Source organism: Lygodium microphyllum, chromosome 7 (genome assembly GCF_053477565.2).
Source record: "Lygodium microphyllum isolate KBCC chromosome 7, Lygodium_microphyllum_v1.1.10, whole genome shotgun sequence".
Lineage (NCBI taxonomy): Eukaryota > Viridiplantae > Streptophyta > Polypodiopsida > Schizaeales > Lygodiaceae > Lygodium > Lygodium microphyllum.
This window is the reverse complement of record NC_141141.1, coordinates 53,403,535-53,415,694: the sequence shown is the minus strand read 5'-3', so window position 1 is coordinate 53,415,694 and position 12,160 is coordinate 53,403,535. Positions and strand designations below refer to the sequence as shown.

At 52.0% G+C, this 12,160-nt stretch overlaps 1 protein-coding gene across 1 annotated transcript in view; it reads left to right on the top strand.

Moving 5' to 3' along the window:
- Window positions 1–12,160, top strand: part of LOC148033448 (uncharacterized) — a 242,715-nt gene that overhangs the window by 82,086 nt on the left and 148,469 nt on the right. The gene's annotated exons all lie outside the window — the stretch shown is intronic.

Below are 12,160 nucleotides of genomic sequence, written 5' to 3'. Positions count from 1 at the left end.
TAGTGGCATATAAGGATTGCATTGAAATCTTAGCTTAAATCAAAGCTTCTAAAAGGGTGCACCCCTAAGAAAATTTAATTAGGCGCACCAACCTCCAACAATTTTGTAAGCTGGAGATATCAAGCTGTAATATACAAGGAGGCAAAGAGGGTAGGAGGTGGCATCACAACCATGTTGGTCCATGAGACTACTCTCATGGGATGTCGAAGGCTGATCTTTTGCTAGGGATGGTTCCTACTTATTTAGGACCTCCATTGGGCTGTTGTAGGAGGCTCAGATCATTTTCTTATGCTTCACGGGCATCATCTTTTCCCACTACAAAATGATTGTACCAGGATAGAGTTCTACAATTTGGACCCCCCCAATGTAGGGGCAACAAAAACATTCAGGCAGAGTTTGCATCACTATGACAGAAATTTAGGTCTTAGCTATACAAGATTGGGCTATCATTGTTATAGGGAGAGCTCTATGGGTATGAAACAGGTAGAGTAATATGTGTGGATTTGTCAGTAGTTTATGTCCCTAGTAGCAAAGAGACAGACAGGGTTCTGAACTACGGTGAGGTAAGAGAGCATAGGTAGTAAGCAAGTAACTAAGGTTTAAGCGATAGTATCTCTGGGAAAGAGGTGCTTCGATTTGGCACTCTTGAGCAATAGGAGGTGGTGCTTGGCACCAGCTAGCTAGACCTTTGGACTTCAATAGCTTTCTTTGGCAGGTGGATTCAAGGCAAAGATTACTCAATTGCTTTTCTCTTTTCATGATTTGGCTCATATTTAGGCATGTCATACAGGTTCCCTCCATTGGGCCATTAGGATCCTTTAGTGCATGGAGGAGATTCTATCAAACCAATGCACATAAGACTGTAATGGAGTGGTCGAAAGATGTTAGACCTGCTGCCTCGGAGGCAAAACCAACTACATTCCAGCCAATTGTGCTCAACATAGCTGCACCAAATTTGCTTGTGCTTGAAAGCGCTAGTTTCCAGCTTCATAAGGTAGAGGATGTCACGTTGAGATTCAAGAGCTGGAATTGAGGGTCTAGATGTTCTATTGACCCTACTCTTCGTGAGGCTACTAAGAGAACAAAGAGAAGACTATATTTATTTTACAATAAGATGTAGCAAATATAGGTGTGAGTGGAGAAACTACCCTGCTTTGAGAAACTCAAACATTCACCATGAGGATCATCTCATGCAATGTTTGAAGCTTGGTGGATGGTTGTTTTTGCATGGTCAAAAGCCTCACGAGACAAGTTTTACCTAGAGTATGTCTAGAGGATCAGTAGACTTTCTCATGATCCAAGTGCATCACCTCTTACTGGAGAGGATTTCCCACTTTGGAAAGTTGTTGACAAGACATATGTTTATACACTAATGTGTAACAGTAGGCAGCATTAGAACTAGTTTACCCTAAAGATAAAACTATTGATGAAATGCAATAGTTTTGGGAAAACTTTTCTATCAATGACAAGATGTAGTGACATCAATAAGCCTTTTTGATGAGACAAGGATGCCCCCTTGCACCTTGTCTTTTTATTTATAGCAGAGGCCATGAGATCTTTTCGGAGAGGAATATAGCTACAATGGTCTTCATAGCATCAGACTACCCATCTCCAAGTTTGAGGAATTGTTGGATTTAGAGTTTGGATAACATAATTGTTTACTTGGATGTGACTGAGAAATTCAGGATCTTTGTAGCTATGATGGAGGTTTTTGGTAGAGCTTTATGGGCTCTTATCAATTGGCACAAATCCTACAGATTTTGGATTCGTGACACTCAACAACCAAATTGGAGGTTGCATTAGAATTTTACTTGGGTTCTCTGTGGTACTTAGGTGAGATACCCTGGTTGTCGTGTGGGCATTGATATCACCTTAGAGCATCAACTGCTACCCTCACCCTTGAGAATAAGGCATAACCTTTTTTTTTGCAAGTAAAATGTGGCTGATTATATTACTCAAAAAAACTGATTACAACAGAGTGTTCATGCTCAACAGACGAGGTGGAGCTGATGCAAATTCACCAATACATCATGTATGCAAGCCTCTCAAGGCGGTCTCGGGGGGATGGGGGCAAGAAGCCATGGGAGGGGGGTATATCGCCAACTGGGGCTGCCTGCCTTGTATCACGAAGAACAGACCCTGGCTGCCCCAAGTACGCATGAAGTGACCTCGGAGCTCCTAACGAGCCCTGGACTCGCCCTGCACTTGATCCCATCTGCCGCGGAGGGAGTGGATGATGGAGGTCCAGAGCTCTGCTAAGGTCTCATGTGCTGAAAGTCTCTCTCCGCCGAAAGCCTCCTGACATTGCGCCTTCCATATATGCCATCTAGTAAGACTCCCTATGATCTCCCATACCTCCGAGCGGTTTGGTGTGGGCTCCAATACTTGGTGGATGGGTAGAGCCTCGAGACTAACCACTGCGCACGACCCTGCCTCGATCATTAATATAGTGTCCTGCATCCCGGCCTCATACAAAAGGTGACGGCCCTAGCTGACTGCCTGCCAACAGAAAGCTGCCCATGACATACACCCAAGGCTGGGTGCTATACGGTGAAGGATGTAGCATGCTCCTCTCCACACGAGCTGCGCCTCCTCATATGACCAAAAGTAGTGCTTTGGGGTCTCCAAAGGCTGCTGTGTGTAGCGCTTACAACCTCCCTTCTTCTGCATCTGGGCAAGACAACTTACCATTGCCAAGCCTCCATGTGCCACCAGCCATAAAAAGCACAACCCTCCTCGGCCTTCAGCTATCCCATAGGTGGCACCAGAAGGTCCGTTTGAAGGGCTCCGTGATGCTGTGCTCCACCGAGTGCCTGCTGCGTGATGGCGCCCAGTCCATATCCTCCTGCATCATTACGTGTCTGCCAATCCTGGCAGTGTACTCTAGGAACCTGGGTGCATTCATGGCGACCGTAGAGGCCGCCCATAGCCACTCTTCTGGATCCCACTCTAGCTCATCAAGTGGTCTGACCTCCCAGATCCAAAGGTGCCACTCCCTGAGCTCCTTCCAAAAAACATAGGGGTCCAGTCACCATGTCTTCCCTTGAAGGCCCACCATCCGAATCCTCCTCCACGAGAGGGTGGCAATCCCCTCATCCTGCTGCCCTCTGTCAAGGGCCAGACGTCCCCCCCCTTGAACGGCGAAGAAAGTCCCTTGTGGGGCACCACCCACTCTACCTGCCACTTGAAGGGGGATGCCTGTTGGTGAAAACCTAGCTGCCCATACCTCCCCGGGCTCTATCGGCTCTCGTATCGAGGGAGCAAGCCACTCCGGAGGTATTGCTGCGTCTATCTGTCTTCTCCTCAACTCCACTCCTCTCTGGCAGCCTGATACTCGTTGCAACACCTCCTCGTCTGCCATCCTGTACACCTCCCGCCATGTCCTGATGGTACGAGCCGGGCCGGCCTCCCACCCGGCCTCCCACCCAGCCCATTGGATGTGGGGGCGCTCACCAATCTGTGCCCCTTTCCGATCTTTGACGTGGGGGTTTTAGATCAACGGCTAATGGTCTATTTCCTCTCGGCAGCCTGGGGGGCTCTGGATTAGGGCCTTACAGAGGCCCTGCCACATGCGGAGTAAGTTGCGATGGAGAGGTGATCTGGGGGGGTGATCTGGGCTGATGTGAAGATCCATCTCAAGGATGGCCTCCATTCACCGCCAAGCCTCGGTCTACAATCCTGAAGGCCCTCCTACAATAAGTAAGACCTTCCAGGTTTGCCCACTTGGTGTGACACTGCGGACAACTAGCTTGCCCAATAGGGCCATACTTTGATACTATGGGTCTATGATCCCAAGCCCTCCCTTTGACCTATGTCGTATGATGGTCTCCCACGCCACCTTGGCCCTGGAATCCCTGGAACCATCAGACCCTGTCCAAAGGAAATTTCGCACTAGGCGGCGAAGCTACACTACACACGATGAGGAGAAGCATCAACATGAGGCGATGTACCAGGCCGCTGATAGGAGGACCTGGTTAACCACCAGGGCTCGTCTGGCTAGTGAGAGGCAAGTAGGTTAGTTTTCTCTGAATAGAATCAAGGACAGAAAGACACTGTTGGGCAGGAGTGATGTCGAGTCCCACCTGGAACCCTAGCTACCGGACGGTCTACCCTCTGCTCACCCATCTAAATCCCAGGTGGACGCCCCACTCCGTGCTGGAGTCCGGGTCTATGAGGAAACCAACCGACTTTTGCCAGTTGATTTTCGCTCCCGCTGCAAAGCAGAACATGTCAAGAGCCAGCCTCACTCTCTCCAACATCAACTCATTGTCCTCTATGTAGAGGGCTGTATCATCTGCGTACTCTGAGTCTAACAACTCAGTCTCCTCTCTCACTGGAAGTTAGAGGCCACGCAATCCGCTCACACGTGACCTGAGAAAGTGAGACATCGCCTTTGCGAAGAGTAGGAATAGGTATGGGCCCAGGGGGTAGTTGTGTCGAACCGATCTCTCCAGCCGAAACTCCTCCCCTCGCCTTCCGCCTATGAGAACCCTACTAGTAGCTGATCTGTACAGGCCAGAGACCCCACGAATCCAAGCCTGGGGGAATCCCAACCTCACCATGGTCCCCTCTAGGAAATCCTAGTCCACCCTGTCATAAGCTTTTTCGAAATCCAAGAGTAATACTCCTAGTCTCTGCCCACTGTGTATTGAGCCCAGTCTGTCGCCTCAAAGAAGGTAAATACATTGTCTAGGATGCTCTTATCCTGGACAAAGCCTTTCTATGTGTCATGGATGATATTTGGAACAACGGGGCGTAGTCACCTACCAATCATCTTTGCCTGTGCCTTATAGGCCACTGACAATAAGGTGATCGGTCTCCACTTGGAGAGCTCCAACCAGTCTCCCCCTTTGGGGAGAAGAGTGATAAGGCTTGCCGAGAGACTCCCTGGTATCTGTCCTAAAGTGAAAATCGCTTGGAAGGCAATCAGTAGGGGGTCCTTCACCACTTCCCTGTAGGTAGTGAAGAAGGCCTTAGAGAGGCCATCCTCCCGCGGGCATTTCTGCCCATCCTATGTATGGAAAGCCTCCTCTAGTTCCTTCTCTGTGAAGGGGGCTAGGAGGGAGTGTCCCATCTCCTCTCTGACAAGGGACGGGATGTGATCCCATACCTGCTGTCTACATCTCTATTCTCTACTTGAAGTTGTCTCCTGCTAGAAAAGGCGTGTGTAATAGTCGGTGGCAATCTCCATCACTTCATCTGGGCTAGAATGGGTCCTCCCATACTGATCCCAAAGGCTGCGTATTTGGTCTCTTGCGGTGCGGGGCTGGTGCACTTGGAAGAACTTGTTGCACATCGTGTCCCCCTTTCGCGCCCAGAAAGCTGCTGAGGTTCGGAAAGAGAACTCCGAGCGCCTGTCCTCTAGGCCAGCAATGGTTACTCATGCGCACACCTTTGTGCGTGCAGTGTGGGATGCCCTGGTGCCTCTTGCAATAATCTCTGCGTGGCTGCAAGGTCTCATCGGAGTGCTCTCTCCTCCTCCCAACACTGCTGCCTGGCTTGTATGGCTGCCTTTTGGCAGATTCTGCTCGACTCGACTAGGATCTTTGCAACCTCCTCTGCCATCCGGTCCCTCCTGTCCCACTCTTTGGTCCAAATCTACTCTATTTGTCTCGTCACCTCCTCCCTCCTATAGACCGAGTCAGGGATCTGACAAGATCTTGTGCCTAGGGCAGATGTTGGGGGGTCAACTGTCAGGAGAACCGGGCAATGATCGGACAACGTGGTGCGTACCAACTGCTCAATCTGGCCTGCACGAGAGCCTCCCCACTCTCCCACATAAAACCTGTCCAACTGCTCCAGCAAGACTCCACCTAGCCGCCTCTATCCCCAAGAGAAGTCCAATGACCTCTCCCTCCTGTGGAAGGCAGGGCCTTTCCAGGCATCATGTGCTCCGAATGCAAGCAAAAAGACTTCCCATGCCTCCTGCTCCTCCCCAGCCATGCCCTGGTAGTTTTTGCCTTTGCCCTGCCGGTCCTCCAAGGCCTCCAGGTTGCTGAAATTTCCTCCAATAATCTAGGAGTCCACCTCTAGGAGTCCATGTGCGATCTCCATCCTGAACTTGTTGCATGCCCTAATCTCCGTAGGGGCATAGACATTGAGGGTTCCAATACATGAGTCCCCAATATCCAATCTGATCCATAGAACCCTTCTTGCCACTATCATCCCATGGTCTTGTACACAGGCGGTGAGACTTGGGCAAATAGAGGTACAATTGCCTCCACTCCTGCCGTGGGCACCTATGGCATGCTTCCAATAAGTGTGCGAGCTGCCTGGAAGTACCTTCCCCCCCCGGTGGGCTTGGGTGGGGGTGAGCTTGTGCTCCTACACAAGCAAGATGTCGATCCGTCCTGCAATAATCTCTCCGTGGCTGCAAGGTCCCACCAGAGTGCTCTCTCCTTCTCCCAACACTGCTGCCTAGCCTATATGGCTACCTCTTGGCTGATTATGCTCGACTCCGCTAGGACCTTTGCAACCTCCTCTGCTATCCGGTCCCTCCTGTTCCACTCTCTGGTCCAAATCTGCTCTATCTGTCTCATCACCTCCTTCCTCCTATAGATTGAGTCAGGGATCTGACAGGATTGTGTGTCTAGGGCGGATGCTGGGGGGTCAAGTGTCAAGAGAACCGGGCAACGATCCGACAATGTAGTGCCTGCCAACTGCTCAATCTAGCCTCCACGAGAGCCTCCCCACTCTCCCACATAAAACCTATCCAACCGCTCTAGCAGGACTCCACCTAGCCGCCTATATCCCCAAGAGAAGTCCAACGACCTCTCCCTCCTGTGGAAGGCAGCATCTTTCTAGGCATACCTGCTCTGACTGCAAGTAGAAAGACCTCTCATGCCTCCTGCTCCTCCCTAGCCATGCCCTGGTAGTTTCTCCCTCTGCTGTGCTAGTCCTTCAAGGCTTCTAGGTTGTTGAAATCTTCTCCAACAATCCAGGATTCCACCTCTGGAAGGCTATCTATGATCTCCACCCAGAACCTACTGCATGCCCTAACCTCCGTAGGGGTATAGACATTGAGGACTCCAATACACGAGTCCCCAATATCCAATCTGATCCATAGAACCCTTCCTGCCACTATCGTCCCGTGTTCTCATACACAGACGGTGAGACTCGGGCCAATAGAGGTGCATACGCCTCCACTCTTGTCGTGGGCACCTATGGCGTGCTCCTAGTAAGTGTGCGAGCTGCCCGGAAGTACCTTCCCAACCCGCTGGGCCTGGGTGGGGGTGAGCTTGTGCTCTTGCAGAAGCAAGATGTCGATCTGTTCGGCAAGTGCAGGCTGCAACTCCTACCGAACAATCAACTTCCTGGAACCACAGGCCCCACTGTAGTGGAGAACTATTCACATTCCAGGATGCAAGGTGTAAGCTCATGGGAAAACCTTTGACTGATGGAACATGCATCTATTCAGTGTGGATGCTATTGATGAAGAGGAGAAACTGTGAGGCATGCAAGTGTGCTTTGCCGCTAGTCTGGATGGTGAACTCCAATCCCCCATGGTGGCCCTCAACCATAGGGGTGATAGATGCTCAGGGTGGTACTATGAATGCATCTATCAGCCATGCTGAGAATCACGACTTTGCACACTGGTAGAAATGGGCCACCTGTGTCCGGGGCCACTCGATCACGTCCCTCGCAGCTCTCCACTGTGGAGGGGCTCGAAAGATAATGCTCAAGTGTGGGACCTCGACACCAGCCCACCAGTTAATGTCCATCATGCAACCTGGCCACTGTTGTGCAAACAGTGCTAATCCTTCATCTCCCATCCACTGGGAGATATGATCCGCCACCTAACTCTTCAACTCCTCCTCAATCTGTGTAGTCGTCCACTCCCCTGAGTAAGAGGACTGAAGAAAAAAGGCGTAGTTTGGTCCATTTGGTGGTGCTAGTAGATGGATCTTGTCCCTCCTTGACTTACGAACCATGAAGATCCCCACCTCTAGAGGTAGTGGGAACTCTCCGCACTCTGTAACTCGCAGGTAGGACCATGGGTCACTGTGGAAGAACTCTTGTGGCAGCAGTTGTGCTTGTCTCGGGAAGGTGTGGCGGGTGGTAGGGGCGGATGAGTTGGTGGCTATGTGGGAGGGGGAAGACTGCTAGTGCGCGGCGGAGGAGGTAGGTGTGTGTGGCTCGTCACCTCTTGTGGGAGGTGGAGGGGTGGGTCTGGGGGGGCTCACCTAACCCGGGTGCGGACGAGGGGGGTGGTGGGGGGAAAGAGGATCGAGGGATGGTGGGATGGATGGAGATGCATGGTGGGTGTGGGGGGGTGGCCCTGGTAGGGGAGGACTGTCGGCCAAGGTCGATGGGGGGTTGGGGGGGTGGGTGAGGGGACTGTGGGAACTCAGGCAAGGTAGTCTGTGGCGTGGGTGGAGAATGTGGGGGGCTACGGTCCTGTCGGGTGGAACGGACAGGGGGGGCTGTGGAGTGCTTTGCCGAGGGGGGGGGTTGCTCGCCCGCCTGCACCCTGCTAACAAGGCTGGGCCTGAGGAGCTAGCTGCGCCCCCCCTTGCCATCTCCCTCTCTGTCGTCTCTGGACCCGTGTGAAGCCGCCAGTGTTCACCTGCGGATCTATGGGCGGAGCCGCCTTGGCTCCGAAACGTATACAAACTGCTGCATGATGCCCAAAGTCGTGGCAACGCAGGCACTGCCCTGGTTGCCTAGTCACAATGACCTGTTGCCTCAAGGAGTGCCCACCTGCCTCAATCTCTAGGAACTGTGGGATATTCTTGACCTCTTTCATTGTCACCCGTACCTTTGGGACTGGTGCTGCTGTCATTGCATCCGCGAAAGAAGCAGAAAGGATAGTGCCGAAGAGCCGTCCAAAGTCTTCCACCAAATGGCGATACTCAATTGCCAGGCCAGGGAAAAGAAGGGTGTCCGGGTGCCGAAGAAACCTGTTGTGGAGTGCAAACGCCTCCACAGTAAAGCCACTGTACCAAGGGACCATGTATATGACCCCCTTCGTGGACGTATACGGTGAACTGTCGAGTAACTCGCGAGTTGCATCTGCCGAGCTGAGCTGGACCATGAAGATCCCTTGGCCCAATAGGACCGCCTCCACGGTCTGCGCTGTGCCCATGCATAGCGTGGAGTGAAGCAAGTCCTGAAGCTGGGCCCTTGCTGGGGAATGTCCTCCTACCTTACTATAAATCATTGTTTCCATTAGCTCTAGCTCGTTAGCTCGGACGGCTAAGAGCTGCTCCTTAGAGAGGACTATGCGGAAGGTGTTTGACAGGGGGGCACTCACTGAGTGCGCCGGCGTCTGACCAGAGGTTTCCATTGCGCATACCTTCTGAGAAAACTACCAATCACGTCATGGTGATAGCTGAGGGAGAGAAGTTGCTACAGATAGAGGGAACAACTAGAGGGTGAGGGGGAAAAAATGGCGAGGGGGGGGGGAGCTACTATTTTTGGCAGTGGGGGGGGGGGAGACAGCAGGGCAAGGGGTGGATATGGCGGGGACAGTAGGGTGAGCGGCACCCGAGGGGGGGGGGTTTGGATAAGATGGTAGCAGACATGGTGGATTGTTGGGGCGGACTGTCGGGGGTGGGGGTGAAAGACAGGCAAGCAGGGCAGGGGTGATATGGCGGGGGAGAACTGTCGGGTGGGGGGGAGAGATGGGCAGGTAGGGCGGGCTCTCGCGAGCCGTCGGGCAGGGGGACTCAGCCAGGGGGGGGGGGGGGGGGGCGAGCTAACGAAACTGTGCGATCGATCTGGGGCGGGTGCGATTGGACGGAGTGGGGGCAGCTTGCGACGTGACGGGCGCGAGCTTGCTCATTAGATGCAAAGAGGTTAGGAATTTTGGGGCAGAAGCTACTTTATTGAAGCTCAAGGAGATTATCACTAGCAAGGGGGTGGTACTTGTAACTAGGTTCCACTCGCTACCATGTGGTATATTACCTCTTGTTGGGGCTTCTCTTGGTCATGCATTGGCCAGGTGAAGCAGCTCATTAGGAATTTCATTTGGTCAGGTGGAGATGAAAGTCCTTCAAGGGCTCAGATAGGATGGGATATCATTATTGAGCCAAGATCTAGGAGTGGCTTGGGGATCATTGATCCAAAGACAATCAGGGTAGAGTGCTGATGGTGAAGCTTATTGTGAAGGGTCATGCATTGGCTAGGTGAAGCGGCTCATTAGGAATTTCATTTGGTTAGGTGGAGATGGAAGTCCTTCAAGGGCTTAGATAGGCTGGGATATCATTATTCAGCCAAGCGCCCCCACATCCAGTGGGCTGGCTAGGAGGCTGGCCCTGATCATACTATCAGGACGTGGCAGGAGGTGTACAGGATGGCAGATCAGGAGCTGTTGTAGCAGGCATCAGGTTGTCAACGAGGAGTTGAAGTGAGGAGAAGGGAGATTGACTTAGGGATCCCTCAGGAGTGGCTAGACCCCTCGTTTCGAGAGCCGGTGGAGCCTGATGAGGTGTGGGCTGCTAGATTCTCACTGGCAGGTATCCTCTTACAGGTGGCAGGTAGAGTGGGCAGTGCCCCCTACGGGACTTTCTTTACCATGCAAGATGGGGGGTGGTTGGTTCTTGAGAGAGGGCAGCAGGATGAGGAGATTGTTATCCTTTCTTGGAGGAGGATTCATGTGGTTGGACTCCAAGGGTAGACCTAGCGACTAGACCCTTATGTGCCTTGGGAGGAGTTTCGGGAGTGGGGCCTTTGGATATGAGAGAGCAAGCCACTTGATGAGCTAGGGTGGGACCCTGGAGAGTGGCTATGGCCGGCCACCACTGCGGTCACCAAGAAGCCAGTGAGGTTCTTGGAGTACACAACCAAGATTGGTAGACATGTATTGATGTAGGAGGACATGGATTGGGCGCCTTCGCATAGTATATACTGGGCGGAGCACAGCATTACGGATGCCTTCCGTCGGACTTTCTGGCGTTGGTTGTGGGACAGTTGGAGGCTCATGAGGGTGTCGTATTTCCTTTGGCTTTTGGCACATGGGGGTCTGGCTGTTGGGAGTTGGTTGGCTCAAATGCAACAGGATGGAGGTTGCAAGCGCTGCCCACAGCAGCACTTAGAAACTTCAAAGCATTGCCTTTGGTCTTGTGAGGCGACACAGCTCGTGTGGAGAGGAGCCTGCCGTATTCTCCACTGTGTGGCACCCAGCCTTGGATGTATCTTGTGGGGGGCTTTCTGCTGGTAGGTAGTCAGCTAGGGCTGTCACCTTTTGTATGAGGTTGGGATGTAGGACACGATTTTTTTCCATCAAGGGTGGGTCTTGTGCAGTGGTTGGCTTGGAGGCTTTACCTAGCTGCCAAGTATTGGATCCCACAGCAGAGCGCTCAGAGGTATGGGAGATCATAGGGAGTCTTGTAGGATGGCAGATTTGGAAGGCATGCTATCAGGTGGTTTTTGGCGGGGAGTGCCTTTCAGTATATGCGACTTTGGTAGAGCTTTGGACCTCCATCATCCACTCCCTCCACGACTGTTGGGACCAGGTGTAGGGCGAGTCTTGAGCTGGTCAGGAGCTCCGTCTTCACTTTCTGCTCACTTGGGGTGGCCATGACCTGTTCTTCACAATGCAGGCATGCAACCCCAGATGGCGATACACCCCCCCTCCATGGCTTCTTGCCCCCATCCCCCCTAGACCGTCTTGAGAGGCTTGTATACATGATGGATCTGTGATTTGCATCACCTTCAGCTAGTTTGTTGAGCATGTGCACTTCGTTGTAATCAGCCTTCTGAGTAATATAATTAGCCACATTTTATTTGCACAAAAAAAAAGTAAACGATGCAATGACAGTTAGGGAGGCAACACCAACTCTTCCAAGCCTCTCTACGTGTACTTCCTGTGGCTAAAGAGGTCACCATTACAAAGATTGTTGACAACGCACGGAAAACAAGGAAGCTCTTGAAGATTCTAGGCCTAAGAGGAGAGCCTACATGGTGATGATGCTCAAGGTGGTGCCCGAAGCGGTCCTCATATTTGGTGGAGACAAGATTGAGGCTAAGGTTGCAGCTATGGATATCAACATAGAACTTCTTTAGGTACTCACCACCATATTTTGGTAGTGATATTAGTGAACAGTTAAGATTGTTGGGACACTCCTACCCCTCTCTAGGAGGTTTTTGCATTCAGCCTTGTATATATGGTTTTTCACTCTAGGACATAGTTATACTTATAAATCTTCTACTTTGATAC